The sequence below is a fragment of the Gobius niger genome (assembly GCF_951799975.1).
Source record: "Gobius niger genome assembly, chromosome: 8".
NCBI classification, from domain to species: Eukaryota; Metazoa; Chordata; class Actinopteri; order Gobiiformes; family Gobiidae; genus Gobius; species Gobius niger.
Window position 1 is genome coordinate 26,541,037 of NC_136859.1, and position 17,371 is coordinate 26,558,407.

Below are 17,371 nucleotides of genomic sequence, written 5' to 3' on the forward strand. Positions count from 1 at the left end.
TTTGACTGCTGTTTATCATACAGGCACAGCTAAGAAGAAAAAAGGATGGAGAAGTAAAAAGACAAAGCGATAGGGAAGAAAAAGAAATAGTATTATTTTAAATAGCGCTAACAAAGTAAGTGAGGGCTCTTATCAACAGTGTGTTCATATGATTATAATAAAGGATGATTATAATTACGGCCATTCATCTGCACAAACACACACAGCTAACACAAACAGCCTCAGCGCCGCTGGCTAGTCTAAAGCCGAATGAATCAACACTATTGTGAATGCATAATGTCCTATTAGCGGCAGAATCGTCAGTTCTGAGTTTAGAGGAACACCTGAAAGAAGAGACGCTCCGTTCAGGAACAAACGCCCTCAGGGAGAAGGACCTGTGCTCTTTGAATGCAACGTTTTTTTTTTCTCCTCAAGTCCGTGAAAGGATGTTTAACAATGAGTCATTCGTGAGACCATTCAGCGGGTCAGAGAGAGCACTTCATGTATTGCTATTTATTCCAATCTTATATCATTGAAATAGTTCTATTTAATTAAAAAACGTGTCAGTACTTATCACTTGCTAACCGATATTTATCTCAGCCTGGGTTTGAAGGTTTATGCAATAAGTACATAATTAGCGGATATTGTGTCTTGTGAATACTCAAGTGGCTTCTGGATCATTAGTATCTGGAATTCTAAAAGCAATTTGTTGAAAAAAACGCGAAACATTTATGAATGTACAGTATTTTGGAAGATAATCAGCAACTAAGGCACATGTGTCAAGAACAAGGCCCACAGTCTCTGGATTTTTAAAGAATAACCAGAATGCTCACGCCAGCCACTAGGGGGGGCAGTGTAAATTTCAAAAAAGAGAAAAGAATTCCACACGTGTCCAGCAGAGGGCACTGACATAATAAGAGATCAAAATATAAACAGCACATCACAGCCACGTGGTAAATGGGCTGTGTAACCACAGCGAGTGGAGTGAATGAATGACGACATGTAGCACTTTGAGAAATGTGTGACACAGGCTGATAAAGTGCAATAAGTGTAAGCTGTTGTTATTTACTAGGCCACAGTCCAATATATGCGGCCCGCAAGCTGCCGTGAGGGCTGAATTTCGGTCCAAAACAGGTTTGACACCCCTGAACTAAGCCACCGACGTCCATCAGTGCAGTACGGCCTCGATAATAAGAAGAGAGTTGATAATGCAAGACCTGCAATGTAATATTTTTAGACAACGGAGTGGAGGAGCAGCAGGGCGCCTCTTTGATGTTGCTGACGGGCGGACTGTGTAATGAGGATCGTGATTACATTCTGATTGGAGCACCCTCCATGTTTGTGGGTCAGACTGTTGACGGGGCCCAGCTGAGTCACCCCTCCTGCTGCGCACAATGGACACACGCAAATCATTCACCAAGCGATTAGTTATATGGCTCAAACCCGGAGTGGGAAGTGATTGCCTTGAAGAGAGGACCATCTCTCTGGGCTCCCCCAAACTAGTATTTACCAATTTGCATCCCAATTTACATTCCATCTCTTCCTGGCAAAGTGGTGGCTGTGGGGAGGATTTAGAACGGGAACAACATCAATATTGATGCATAATGATGAAGCCGTGCCCATAAAGATGGAACCGCATAGGGCTGGGGTTTCTTCTGGCCCTGGCTGTGACTTGGAGCTTTGTAAAACACCTTTACAAGGCATGAGGCGTTCAGGGACAAACAGATGGAGGAACCGCTGACTTGACTGCTTTAGGCCACTTTATCTGCACCTGTCATGAGTTAGTGTGAGGTTCTGCCTGTCTGTGCAAACACACAGCAGCTCCATGTGGCAGACGGGATCTCACAACATCTGATCCATTCACCTTTCTCCAAACGTGTTTCTCCTCTGATTCTAATCTCTTCTAATGAAAAAGTCAAAGCCTCTATTCATCACATCCTGCAGAGACATTTCACATATTAAAGTGAAAGAACAAGCCAAAGTAAGTGGATAAAGACAGAGAAGACTCCAATACTCCATGGAACTGGGAGCAAAGACCATCGGGGCTTGCCATCGCCGTCCCAATTAGATCAGTAATGGCTGTTATTACTCATCTCTATGGCAACCAGACAAGCCTGCCATTGCTTTAAACAGCGCTAATAGCTAACTGTCTTGCAAAACAAAGTTGTAGAGCAGTGTTATCAGTGACCCGTCATGACGAGGAGAGAGTGTTTAGAACGGACTGAGAGCAATTTCATGCAAGAGAAATAGTGGTCAGAAGTTTGCTTTTGGGAGAAAGCCAGCAAAACTCATTAGATGCCCATTTGTAAGCCCATCCAGACTGCTGTCACCCGTTAAAAGCAATGAGCCACATCGGCTTGTGTTGCTGCAACAGAGAAAAACATAGCTGCGAGTGAGGATCCAGGCGTCCAACGGAGCTCTGACGGCACTGACAACGCCGGATGGATGGTGGGCACATGGTGAGTGTGTTTTACAAAGACTCAAGAAAGCAAACACAGAAATGATATCGGTGTTGTTGAGTTGAATGGTATGATGAGACAAGATAGTACCACCACTTCTGCAACCAAAACTAATTCCCCTAGGCCCATGGCTTTGGAGTGTGAATTGTAACAATATCAATCAATGAAATTAGAATTTAGATCACAAATTCAGGAAAAAAGGGCCATAGCAAAGGACATCATTTGCTCACAATTAATTCACAGAATATCTGCAAACAGTAAAAATACCAAAGGTAAAGCAAGCAACGAAACACTCCAAGTTTGTTCACTTTTCGACTTCCTGCACAAACCAGCCAGGTGAGAGGAGAACTTTTTTGTGCAGCCGTGGAGAAAGAGCCAGAGAACAACTGCACGACTGCACTGATGTTGCCACACTGCAGGAACAGTGAAAAAGTTATACCTTACAAGTGAGATTGCTGGCACCTGATGTGGAGCTCTGCGCAAAGCCATTGACAACACCTGCTGGATTGTGGCTGATCAATGTGGGCACATGCCACTGGGATGGGCTGGCACAGTGGGGGAGTTCCGGCTCAAACCAGGAAATGCTAGCGGGGAGTTGGTAAGCCATAGTTTCTGTATAATAATGCAGCTGCCAGGAGGTTGGACGCCCATACAAGCGATGACGCGTACACTTTGCCTGGCTCATAACCCAGCTGGGCAGAACACTTCGGTTCGACTGTAGGTTTTATAGGCTGACATTCACATCAAGGCCAAGTGCTTGTGCCTGCGATCATGGCGCACTATGGGGGAATAAGGAGGGGGAGGATGGGGTGGTGGAAGCAACCTCTATGACAGAGATATTAATCTAAGCCCTATTAAAATGCGTGCCCATAATAAAATACTCCATAAGCATTGAATCATATAAAGAGAGAATGCGGAGGACAATCAATAGCGTGAAGGGTTATGAACAGATAAATAACAAGAAGATAAATAAACAAAGCAGCAAGTTCTCTCTCCGGCCAAGCGGGGGCAGTATTTCATAGAAGGGACTTTGCCTCCCATTCACTGACACGGCACTGCCTATAGGTGACACAAAAAGGCCATCATTTCAAACTATATAACCAAATAAATAGCCACAAAAGGGAATCCATAAGACAAGGCTGTTCGGGGGCCTCTCCTAATGCTCACGCAATGGGCTTGAGTTATAAGCCCGGGGAGGCAGGGGAGAGAGGAGTTTAGTGGCAGGGATTTGGGAGGCAGCCAGGGCTCGGCTTCTCTGGCCGAGCACCCACCATGATGTGGTAAATTCTCCTAAAGTTGCGCGCTGCAGGTTGCTGAATTACCCACTGCTTTTCATTTCAGTCCTTACATCAAGAGTGAAGGGAGGATAGTGTAGCATGAAAAGACAAGTTTCATAAGAGATGAGCTGTCTCCGTTTGGCCCCAAACACGCCCCGTATGTGTATCTTCTGCACAGCAGAGTCACTGTCTGCCTATTCATTATCTCTCATTATCTTTGGTTTGGAAGTGGGCCAATGATTGAGTTTTCTTTTTGCATGCAGGCCACTGTTTTGTTTTGTTTTTATTACAAGAAAATCAATGCTGTGTGACGACTGTGCTCAAAGCCTCAAGATATGCATAGATTAAAACAATAACTCGCTCATATTGTCTTCCTCCATTATACACATTTTCAATTGGGGCCTGGTGGACAATACTTTCTTGTAAGTGCATGCAAATGAACCAAATGTTTTTGTGTTCTCCCTTTAAGATACTGACTTTCAGATTCTTCTTGTACTTAAAAGCCACACTGTATAACAATTAACCATCTGAATAGAAGCTTATTTCTTTATAGAATTAACTGAACAATGTGTATTTACTATGAACGGGCTTGCCTCTCCTTGTCTCTATAGCTTTGCCGAGTGCGGGGCCTCACTAGCTCATTGCTAATATTGTTAAATTTGTCTACTGCACATCATGCACTGCTGCTACTGAGTGTTGCCATGCCACCCCAGAAAACCATATGTCAATAAAGGAGGCATTATTGAGAGTTGTACCTGCTCCTAATCAATCAGTTTAACCTGGTGACCAGTATCGGGTCGTTGAAAGGTATTACTTGGTATATGATCAAATCCAGAACAACTATTGTGGTCTGTTTCCGACTTTGTATCAACTTTCAAACATTGTTTTTTTTCCCCCACAGTATATCTTTGTTCTCACAGATGTGCCTTTATGTGCCTGAAAATCCTAATTCTATACAAAGGATACAACCTGGTTTTGCAAGTTAGGGTTTTACAAGAAAAATCAATGCTGCAAGACGGCAATGCACAGTTTCAACAATCGTATAGTCTCACCCTCTCTTTATAGAAGCTTCCCATCTGGTCGCATTATACTTGTTATGTCAGCGAAGCTACTTTCTTGAGGGTGCATGCAAATGAACTTAATGTTTATAGATTCTCTCCTGGCTTTAACCAGTGTTACACACAAAAGTTTGAAGGGAAAAAAAGCGGACTTTGAGCTTCTTGCTATACAATTCTTTTGACCCGGTCTAAAATTATCACTCGGAGGAAGGCAAAATGCTGCCAATCAAATGTAGCGGAGAAAGAAATGCTCTTTCTATAAATAATGCATAATCCTTTCCCAATCTCTCTCTCTCATCTCCCTCATTACATTGGTCCTATGGCTTCTGTATAGCACTCCCTTGTTAGCCGTAAACCGTGCGCTGCTTCTCGATTTTAAAATAATCCAAGTCCACCGCACAGCCATGCGGCGTAATCTATTCCAACCATCTCTCATTTTTATATGGCCTCCCCATCTATCTCTGTCTTCCCAACCTCTTGCCTGATTTGATCCTTCATTCCTCCTCCCGTCATCGCGCTCTCTCTGCCATATCTTTCATTGCATCACTTACAATGTATCTTCCCACATCGCCACCGCCCCCTCCTCCTCCTCCTCCTCCTCCTCCAAGTCGTACAGCCGTATATCTATAACCCAGTATAACCCGCACACTTTTCCACAAAACTTTTACCACTTTAAAATGTAATCCACACCTTGAAGCAGCATTGTACACGTCTTTGAGTTGCACACACATGTTAACCTTTTGGATCTCAAATGAAACAAGGGAACCAATTAACTCAAGGCATTATGGTCTAAAACACTAGCGTGGGCGCCTTGGATACTTTTAAATCATCAATGTTGATGAGTGTGAAAGTGACATGCTCATTAGTATCAAGTCCCTTGGAGTCAGCCTCGAAAACGAACAGCATTGCCGAGGGCGTGTCTGACTAAAGAAACGGGGAGAAGAAGGGCTATGAGAGCTCAGAAGAAGAAAAAAAAGCTAGAGTATTAAAAGAATGATCTGTTTATTGGTGCATCTTCAGGATCTACAGTATCTTCCATCCGCAGAGACATTTTGCGACCCAAATATACCTGTTCATTTCAACATTTCATAAAACATACTGTATACTGTTCCTGTCTCTCGGGATATAAAGTTCTTTGCCTCGGTGTCCATGCTTTTTCAACAAAATTTGACAGAGCAAATTCTTAAATCATTATATGGGACAGTAAGACCCCACCACTCACACAAAGTACACAGTCTACCATCTTGTGGAACCCCCTTGTACCGCCACACCTCAACCTCAAGGGGCAGCACTCCTGCTCTCACATCTGCCCTCTTTTGAAATGGCATTTTACATATGTTTCTGTCAAAAAAATAATAATCTTAAACTGGACATAGCTTCAGAGCTTAGGTTTCTTTAACACTTCCACTTTCCATTCCTCTTCATATATCAGATCACAATTTCCTCAGAGTTGCTATTTTACAGTGTAAAGTATTTTGAACTAAGAATTGAAACTCCACTTTTGACAATATTTGGAGGACCTCTTTGGACCGGGGGTCTCTATGACCTCTATCCCAATTAAAAATCTTCTAAGTAGTTCTGTCTTCCGGTAGCCGGTTCAACAATTGGATCATCTCTATCGTTTTACCACACATGGTTCTCAACCCAAATCACCCTCTATCGCCACTCTGGGGGTAAACCTATGAACTCCTAGGAAGTGTCTCAGTGCTCTACTCTGATTGTTTTTTATAAACCGATGCCTCCTCAAAACCCCAAACCCCTGCACCATGGAAGAGGATAGATCCCAACATTGGGTCAAACAATTGAGTAAAAGTAGTAGAACTCAAATCAGGACATATCTTCATCTTATTAATTTCAGCACCTAAAGCCGTCCCAGCAGACTCAGCCAGTACCTGTCTACCCTCAAAAAACTCATATTCTCATTTTGACATTATATGCTTTAAAGTTAATGCTTTTTGCTATATATTCTTACCTTTAGCCTAGACGAGTTGATGCGTAACTATCTGGTCTTTACAGAACCGTACTTAAATGGAAGAGATTGGTCGCTTCTAACTTCACCCCTGTTTGGGTACATAGAGAAGAGGAGGAGAGGCTAAATGCTAACATCATTGGTGTTTTTGTGTGACTGAGACCAGACAGGTACACATCAACTCGTCTAAGCTCAGGTAAGAACATATCTCAGTATGGAAAAACGGTGGCCTGTTCCTTTAAAGCAGGGGTTCTCAACCTGGGGGTCGGGACCCCCAAGGGGGTCGCGAGACAAATTTGGGGGGTCGCCAAAGCATTTAGATAAAAATGTATATTTCAATATTATTATGATGATTATGCTATTATATTTTTGCTATTATTTGTTCTAAATTTGATTCATTTTATTTTAGCCATTGTTTTGTCTTTGTTTTTTTAGAATTATATAGGTTAACCCCTTAACTCCCACCTGAACCGAGCACATTTTCTCCAGTTTGGCTTTACCCCAGTCCAAAAGCTTCTGGAAAAAAGCTGTGAAAATAGCAACAAAACTGAGATGAAAACAATGATGGAAATGTGGCAAAAAAGTGAGAAAACATTGACAAAAAAGTGATGAAAAATGTATGAAAAAGTGGCAAAAATGTCACAAGAAATTGACGCAAAAATGACGAAAAAAGGACAAAAAATTGACAAAAAAAGGACAAAAATGTGATAAAAAATTAACGAAAAAATAACAAAAATATGACAAAAATGGACAAAAATGTGACAAAAAATTGACAAAAAAGTTACTAAAATGAGTTGAACACCCACAAAAAAATGCTGGAAAAAAATCTGATGACGTGAGGAAAAAGATCCTCTCGATTAAGGCAGGAGTTAAGAGGTTATAATGTCCCTGTTTTTCCCATGGTTTGACCCAGGCGGGGGTCACGATCCTAATGAACTGTTATAATGGGGGTCACGGCTCCAAAAGGTTGAGAACCACTGCTTTAAAGCATAGAATGGCATATAATGTCATGCAGCAGTTCTGTCGCTTTAGAGATTCATCAATAAGGCGAACTATACAAAAGTAGTCATTTTTTGGGGACCTAGTTTTGGGCCTGATCATCCAGTTTAAGAATCCTCTGCTACATAACACATAAACACACGTTATACCATAAAGCAATAAGGTGTCACAGTATGAGGCTTTAAAGGAAATCCTAATACCTTTCGCCGTCGGAGCAGGTGCATCTACAAGAACATGCCCCACTGAGCCGACCAACAGACAATTTACCTCATCCCCCTTTTCCTTGACCTCAGCGTTGTGCTCCTCCTTAGCAGCCGCTTCTCTCCGCTTTGCCAGGTTCTTCTTCCCCAATGCCACACTGCGCTTTCATGCCCCCCCTCCCCTTCCGCTATCCCTTTTTCCAGGGACTCAGTGGGGATCTTTCTCCTTCCTGTGCGCCACTTCCATGTGCACATCCTCCATTCCTCGCATCGCTAAAACCTGATTTGTTCTGCAGCTCAAGCCGGCCCTATAATCACGGCTGTTTTTTGTTTTTTTTGTAGACCGCTGCTCAGGAGAGAGGGGAAAGGAGACGAGAGAACAGGCGGCGGCGTCCAACGTTTTGGTTCAGAGAAAGGCAGACGCGACAAATGCCCTTTCGTCACCAAACCCAAGCTGTAAAAAGCAAAACCCGATAACAAAGTCAGCAGGGAATAACGGAAGCAGAAACCAAAATAAACACTTTTACATACTCGGATGCCACTTGAGATAAGCTAATGATAGATCTTCAAAGCTATGTAAATGATTGTAAAAGAAGCTTGCATCCTTGATTTGCCTGTTTTAGCAATACAAAAGATGCAAAGTTGTTTATCCGAATCCTAGCATCATTTTTTTTTTACCCGCCCACATTCTTCTCCGTGTGTCATGCCCCATCGCCCTATTTCCCATCAGCCACTGCAACGAGGTGACACCTGCACCGCTAATCAGCAAAATCAGCATTATAGTCTTTCACTCTTCTCACCTCTCATTAGAAACATTTAACTCTCCTACTTTGCATTTGTTTATTTCACTGGCTGTTTTTCTCACTCTTGCTCCCCCAGTCACGCCGGGCGCATCTTCTGAATCTTAAATCGCTTGTTTTCGCCGCTTTCATCTTTTTTTTTTTTTCTTCTCATCACCTCTTTATCTCGACTGCCTCTGGTTCTGACCTGCACATCCTTATGACTCTCTAGGTCTCAGGCGTATTTCAATCACTTCCATTCTCTGGCCTCTCTAACCCAATGCGTTTCCCCAAGTGCCCTCGTCTGTACTCGTTCACCCATGCGCTCTCACTCTCCCTGACTTCTTATTGCCCCCCCATCACACTCAATGAAACCATTGTCTCTGTCTCTACAGTACGGTCGCCAATGTGAAAATGGAATCGTTGTAAGCTCTGATGGGGAAGAACTACAAAAAGCAATTTACTGTACGCATAATTGTATCGCATGTCGATTTATTTACAGCGTCTGTCATTTAGCACAGCCCCTAATGATGTTTATGTGTATGATAATGATAAGTGATAAGAGCGAAGGGGTGATCTAGTTTGCTTCATTCAGCAAAGCCCTCCTAAATCTTCGATAGATGTGCAGGAAAAGTGCAAAGGGAACGTCGACTGGGTTAAGGTTAGCATTTGGATGTGTCAGTGAGTACGTGGGAAACGGCAGCACTTGTCTGAGTCTGGAAGGACCACTGTTCCCTGAAACCTATAGGTGGGGAGACACCTATATTGTCTACACACCTATAGATACAGACGGCATCTCGTCATAGAAGGGGGCGTGGCTTCGCCGAGGGGGAAAATAGAATCTTTAGAGAAACACAACTTTTCACTCTTTTTTGCCATTTTCTGGTGAAATATCAACTTATTTATCGCACATAAATAAAGTCAAGTGTAAATCGGGCCCATTTGGATATTTTCTCACAGCAGATTGTTCAGTAGAAGTGAAAAAACGGCAGTTGTAGCAAGTGCTAGCTAGCCGTTAGCATTAGCCCGATGCTAACATGTAGCATCAAGTTAGCATTCTCCGTTATTCATGTATTTATGGGCTGTTGAACCACTTTGCTCCTCTCCATGTCTTTGTATCATTATTTAGTAGAAACTATGCTCATATTTCAGCATTTGTTACAGTAGTTTTTGAATAATTAGAGAACATTTTCATTTTTTCAAAATTGTTTTCCTCCTCAACTGTTTTAAAAAATGACCATATATGGGCGATTCCAGAGATGCCGTCTGTATCTATATTAGCCAAATGTCACTTCCACAAGCTTTATTTCAAATTATTTCAGTCCTTTGATATGGAGCAAGAAAATATGTACTGACAGATAAAGTCAAAGCACACTATATGTCTTATGTTGTTGAAATAAATAACCAAAGTGCCTTAGAAATGACATGGTTAAAAATGATTAAAACAAACCAACTTGAACATAATATTTCACTTAAAGGGACTATACAGAGTTTAAAAATGTTAAAACTAAGTAGTTCCCTCCCCCTACATGTTCCAGCCATGTTCTAATATATAGAATGAGCTCAGACCTGTTCACCACAACTGTCTCTAAAATCCTGCACTCAAAAAGATGTTAATTCGGGTCCGAAGTGCCATCATGAACAAGCTTAATATAGAAGCTGCAGTTACACCTATGACCTGAGGTGGCAGTAGTGAGCATAAAATGACTAACTTGCATCTAGCTTGCCTGGCCTGCCAGACACTCCTCCTTTCTGTTCAAAAGAAGAACCGTCTGGACAGCTCCTCGCAGCCGATCATTTCACGATTTTACCCACATCGGTCCAATCACGCACCGAGAGGCGGGACTTCAATCCCCCAAGACGTCACCACACTCTACCAAAACAATAGAGATGGCGTGTGCGGCGAGTGATACAATGTTTTCTTCTGCTCTTTCGTCTGTTTTAAAGCATAAAAAAAAAATGTGATCCCAAAAACCGGAGCAAGAAACAGCGTTGGAAGCGTTCCTCGTAAATAAGGACGTTTTTGGAAAGGCTTCCTGCCGCTTGTTGCTGCGACGTATCTAGCATAGCTCTGATTGGTTGATGCTGTCTGTCAATGACGCCCACCAGGAAATCATTGAGATCATGGTCGCTCCCAGACTATATGTCTTTGAAATATCTATGAAAAAGCATGTAGTTGTAGGCGGGCCAGGCAAGCATCTAGCCCCTTTAAGATAAAAATGATTCTTTATCTTCCAAATGGTAAAAGCTTTAGGTACTCAACGCACTTTACATCAAGGAACCACTCACCCATTCCCATTCTCATTCATACACCAGTGTGCGCAGACACTGGAGTCAAGGTGGGCAAAGTGTCTTGCCCAAGGACACAATGACAGTGTGCACCCGCGGGATTTGAACCGCCGATCCTTCCATCACAAGACGACCCACTCCGCTCTCTGTGCCACCGTCGCCCCAATCATCTTCATCTTCGAAGAAAATGATATGAACAATAAATGTCTCATTTTCACGTGAGAAAATGAAAACATTACCTGAATGAGACATCAGATAACAGTTCACATTATTATACAACATGTGCACAATTTTATATGCACATCTTGTCAAATAGAATTATGTATAAATGCAACTCCAAGGTTGTCTGACAGTGAAAATTATGAAGCACAATACTACAGTCAAAGGAAAAAAAATGTTTTCCTTTGCATAATGTGCCTTCACAAATCAGTAGAATGTTATGATGTATCTTTTATGCATACTTTTGTTTTGCTGAATACCTTGCGACACAATGCTCTTCAAATACTGGTTTGGGCACATTGAAGACAAACTGGATTTTTAAAAATGTAATCTTCCATGCTTTTCCTCACAACGCTTCCATTATAGATGACAACAGTACAGTTCCATAAAAGATCCAAGAGAGAGGGGCTCGTGAAATCTCAAATCTCATTTAGTCTCGTTGCTAGGCTAATATTCTATGACTTGGCGGAAGTACCATATCCTCCTGTTTTCTTGCTCTCCTTTGACCATTTTCACGGCAGCTAAATCTGCTTAACAATATACACAGTGGCACGCTTTATGACCCTGCTCTGTCTCTGTGCCTACAGACCAGCAGCATGCTACCATGCACACACAGCCCATTGGTGGCTTAGAGAAAATTTACAGGCCTTTTACGCTCCACAGCGGAGCCTGAGCTCTGCCAACAGCTCAACTCCTAACTCCCGCCTCCTAAGGTCCCGCCACATGGCTTCCTCCAGCTTGCCAAGTGCACCAAACTTATATGTATGAGTGCCAATAGTTCCCAGCTGATGCAAATGACATAACCAAACTAGACATTTCCTCGTTCACTCCTCAACTTCCCTCAGTGTCACCGCAAGCACCATCGCTCACACTAACAATGTCCTTCTGTTGATGTGCAAACGGGGCACTGGCATGGCCAACTGTGTGGACTAGCTTACCAATGAGGAGCTGAAAAGAGCAACACTGCATAAGAGCGAGTGCAAGAGTGTCTATCAGCATGGAGCACAGTTGTCATTGATACAGAATGATTGATTACGAATGCAATCGGTTTTGAGTTTGGTTGTGGCACTACATATACTGTATATAAGATTTTATGTCATTGAGTTTTGTTAACACTAAACACAAACAGCCTCGTAATCACAGTTCGTCTCTGATCACGTCACGTGTTTTGGCTCAACTGTCCAACTTTCTTTGATCTGGTCTCGCTGCTGCTCTGCTCCTGGTGTCTTGTTTGTTTGTCTCTGCCGTCTCCAGCTCACGCAGACACACTGCTGTTCTCCGACTCACTATTTCTCTCCTCTTCATACAGTCCAAGTTTCCATTTGGTCAGATATGGTTATTTTGTTCGCAGCACCGCACTTCTGCTTCACTTTCTCTTTCCGGGGAGCTCTCCATTAGGTTTGCTATATCTCCTCCACTCTTGGGTCCGACTTTCTTTTATTAGATTCTTCAGAGGCAGTAAAAAACTATACCCGCGCACTCAGTCCTTCCTTTCTTCTCATTCATGGCAGCCTCTCCACACTATCTCTCTTCTTTCACCCTCGGGCATATGCTTCTGTTCGTGCGTCACTCTTTATCTTAATTACTCATTCTAACTTAATTACTAGCGTTTGGAACAATTCATCTGGAGCTTGCTTTTTTGCCATTGTTCTTTTTATCATGAGAGTAGAGTTTGTGACCACAAGCAGGACCATGGAGAAGGGAACAGGGAGAGAGGCACGCTTCTCCAAACAGCCTTCATTGTGTATTGAGTATCTCTCGTGTGACCTGTGACCCTGACTGCAGACAACCCAGACCACGGGGAAAAAATACAGCGATATTTTCAAATGCCCAACGCTGCTGGACATGTGCAAGATGTCGATACTTTCCTCTTTGCCCCAGCGCATGTAAAGAGGCCGTGTTAGCTGTGATGCAAAAAAACAGAACAGCTAGCATGCATAGCTCTGAAGTTTTGACAACTGCTCAGTGCTCTAACTGCTAAAGGCTACACTACACTGCACACAGAAATGAGCAGAAGACTATTGTTAGGTTTAGCAGCTTGCACTGCATTCTCTGAAATCCGTATTTAAAAAAAAAATAGCAATACAGGAATTCTGTCACATCTGAGCAAACCATAAAAGCACTTCTAGGCTATAGCTAATTTTCTACCACACTGCTCCAAGGCCTCAGGAGTACAGGACGCTAGAATCAATACAGCCACAAAACCAATAGCATAATTGACCAGAGAACTTTTACCTAACAATGCTTTCCACCATCAGTATCTATAAGTAAAGGCACTGCTACAATTATCTAAATGAAAGACAATCTAATGAGGCATCAATGCTGTACAAGTATCAAGTTATTTACATGTTTCGAAGACCACACAATCAAGCACAATGGACAGCTTGCCTCTTGTCCTTCAAAGTATTGTACAATGGTATCCAAAAGTTTGGCCATCTCTTGCATACCACTGTAAAGGGCAACACAAAACATTCATATTCTGATTACCAAATCACACATTTGACTGCTTCCATGTTGATAACCTGTTCAGCATCATGCCAAATGAACTGCAGCCACTATAGTATATCATCCCACAGCGGTATTTTAATGAGCCAAAGGCTTGCAGCACCTCGGAAGAAGTCAATGTTCCTTTGAGCTATAACCCAGCCAGCCAGGCATCCAGAGAGCACGGGCTCTTACTCATCTAAAGATAGCTGAGGTTAAACAAAATCCATTCAGCTAGAGTGCCACTCTATACAGACACAAAGTGCAATAGGGAGAGCCACTGGCAACTTGAGATTTCAAACTTCAGATGTGCTGCATCCGGAATGATTATCCGCCTCAGTGCTAATATCATGTATAAGCGAATGGACAGTGATTTTTTTTTTACACAGTAATTTTTGCCCAAGCAATAATTACAGGCCATTAGACGGAGAAATGGCCCCGACATCAACTCAACTGAAGCTTCAGTTGATCACGCTTCACTGCTCAATCACACATCTCTGAGTCCAAATAGCATCACATCTCCCTCCGCTGCACCTTCTTAATACGTGCGCCTTTGTGTAATATCGAGAGCAGCACACCTCGCCGCACACCGGGCGTAGAAAAGCACCAATGTCATCCCCGAGATTGTCTCTGTTTCTCTCCCAACGCACTTAAACCACTCTGACATTAAGCCAAAAGAGGATCATCGCCATTCTATCTAACCCCCTGTTACCGGTCAACTTGCAGACGCTTGAGGAAATGACTGTCTGGAACCATCGCAGAGCAAAACACAAAAGTCCAAATCAAGTTCAGATTGATCCCCTGCAAAATTGTGTCCCTTCGGAGTTTATCCACAAGGCGTCAGATGTCGAGTCTCTCCGAAAGCTGTCTGCTCTTGCTAATTTCCAACTTGTTGTCTATGAGTTTTGCCGGCAAGCATTTTCTGGTCTTTCAGGTCACCAAACAGTGGCAGTGAGTGTTGCATATTTGAATGTGCTTGACTGTGCAGTGTCAAGCCCAAGGCAAGTGTACATTTGGCTTTTTCACCATCTATTACCCATTACTTTATCCGTGCAGGGACACACAGAATGGGTCTTTATGTTAAATGGACAGTTTTATGGATCCAGGGAAGCGCGCCGCTGTCTGCTGACAAGGACGGGACTCGTGTTTGTGTACGCCATCGAGAGGAGATGCAGAGGAGGCAGAAATGGACATGTAATATCCAAAGCTATTATATGAATTAGCATGATGTAAACCACCGGCAATAAAATGCACCTTTTAACTGATGAAATAAAAACGGCTGCCAATAGAGAGTCCACCCGATACAGCCCGAGGGGAAATAGAGCCCCGTCAATGGCACATCTCATTTCGTAATGGGGCGGGCGGGTCCTTTGGTGACCCCTGATTGCGATTTTAGCATAGATGTTTATATTAATCCACTTATGGTTTAATCTATGTGTATTTAAAACGACCATCGCTATAAAAGCAAGGTTAAATTGACATCATCCACCAAGCAGTTATCAAAGCAGAATTAGTTATCTGCAAAGTCATTTTTTTGAAAAGTTCTATTATTTTTGTTTTTTCAATCGGAAAGCATTTGCAGAAACCTAATTAAGTCAATGTTGAGACTTGGAGTTTAGATAAACCTCTTACCCTCTGTCTTAACCAAGCTTTTTCAGCCTTTAAAGCAGTACTAAGTGACTCATGCCCGTAGAGGCCATAACCGCCACAGCAGGTGTCGTAGCATGTTGGGGTTTTTTACTCATTAATTGTCCGTGAGAGTAAATACTATGCTGACAGAAAAGACAAAGGGAGAGAGGGATATTGTACATCCAATTACACAATGAAGATACATTTTTTTCACTCAAACTTGGCTGTAAATACTGTTTAAGTGGCGCTAGCCCGCAGTTAGCTTTGCCCGTTAGCCTGTTAGCTTCTTCTTCGTGATTCTATTAGTGTGTATTGTGCCTCTGACCTGGTGGCAGGGAAAGTTGCAACACTTGTATTACCCCCAGAGGGACTACGGAAAGGATTTATTAAGATAAACAAGTTACTTAGTTTTTATTTTGGATTTTAACATACATTATAATAGTAAAATAGTTGAATAACACTATTGGCTACAACCAAGGCACTACTGCTCTCTTGTTTCCTCTTCAACTAGCTTGAAACTGATGTGCTTGGATTTGATTTATCCCTAAAGATGTAGAGAATGAGAAAAAAAAATGCATGGTTGCTTGCCCATTTTGATTCCTTCACAGTAAAAAGCTCTTTACTTCTCTCCCATTTACACACATCCCTGCCTCTCGTTTATACAAGTGGCCTGGCCTCGTTCCAAAGTGGTTAATTATATTGCTGAATTGGGTTAAGGGTGCATCAGTGGTCTGGTGGTGTCTATAAGAAAGATCTGATCCCTCTGATGCTTTTCTGACGCAAGGCCGAGTAACAGCACAACAATGGAGAGCTGAGAGTCGTCTCGTGGACACTCCGAGATCTTCAGTGTCAGAGCGGCGTCGATCAATACAAGTCAAAAAGTCCCTCGTGCTACTTTTTCGACAAACAAATCAGGTAAAAGTATTGCCGAGAGAAGTTTGATACTTTGATAATGTTCCTCTTTTAAATTGAAGTAGCAGAAGTTGCAACATTGAGCGTTGACGACGGAAGTGTGGCAGTGGACATATGCATCAAAGAGAACGCAACAATGTGCAAATATATTCCAATACACATGCAAATTTAGCGAGGTGCTTTAGGTAAGAGAAAAAAAAACACATTCTGAGTACTTCCGATTCATTGACTCGCTTTAATAATGCACTCAAGTGACTCAGACACCAAATGACGGTCTGCTGACTGCTTAAACTTATATTTTGTAACAAATGGTGTGCATTGCGGATCCACTGTTCAGGCTCATTGCCACAGGTACTATCATTACAACGATTGGCTGTAAAACTAGCGACGCCAACTCCTCTCCACTGTGCGTCAGGACTTTCATTGTTCTGTAAACGCAGATGGCAACACTCTTTGATTTTATAATAGCACCTTTTTAATCAGCTGATCATAAACTATCCGCCCTAATGTGTGTCTCCAGCGTCATTTATCCACACTTCAATTTGAGATGTATTCTCTTCTATTATCAATAAGTCACATAAAAACGCTGTTGTTTATCAAGTGCTTTTACCAGAATGGGGTTATCGCCGTGTCGTTTATGGAGCAACAAAGGACGTAATTACCAACAAAACAACGAACACATTGCAAATCATAGCGCGCTGGGTGGCTCGCCAGCCTCCCTGGGTGGGCCCCCTGTAGGTCCGATTTGTTTTGTCGCAGCGTGCCCGAAGAGGGGAAGTGCTAGTGCTGTTAAACTGTGTCCCCATCCTCTTTTTTCCCTTCTCCCCCACCATCCGTTCCAACCAGATCAAATTATTAATGGGCTTCATTGGTGCCACCACGGAATAAGTGTTGCCAAAGCACTTAAGGGGCTTAAGTCGGCTGCGTGCAGAAAATTTTAAGCTCTCCACCAGACTTACAAGGATCCTGTTTAAGTATGGCAGCGAGGTCGTGCCAGCGTTTAATAGCAGGGCTATTAAAGTGCTTCGACGCGGGGAAGGGGGTGGGACAAGGATAGACACTGCATGTGGGGTGTAAGGCGGGCGGTGGGAGGTGAAAGTGAATGAAAGTTGAATGAA

The 17,371-nt window shown here is 42.8% G+C and overlaps 1 protein-coding gene across 2 annotated transcripts in view; it reads right to left on the reverse strand.

Moving 5' to 3' along the window:
- Nucleotides 1–17,371, reverse strand: part of LOC306967046 (cell adhesion molecule 4-like) — a 220,978-nt gene that overhangs the window by 55,692 nt on the left and 147,915 nt on the right. The window lies entirely within an intron of this gene.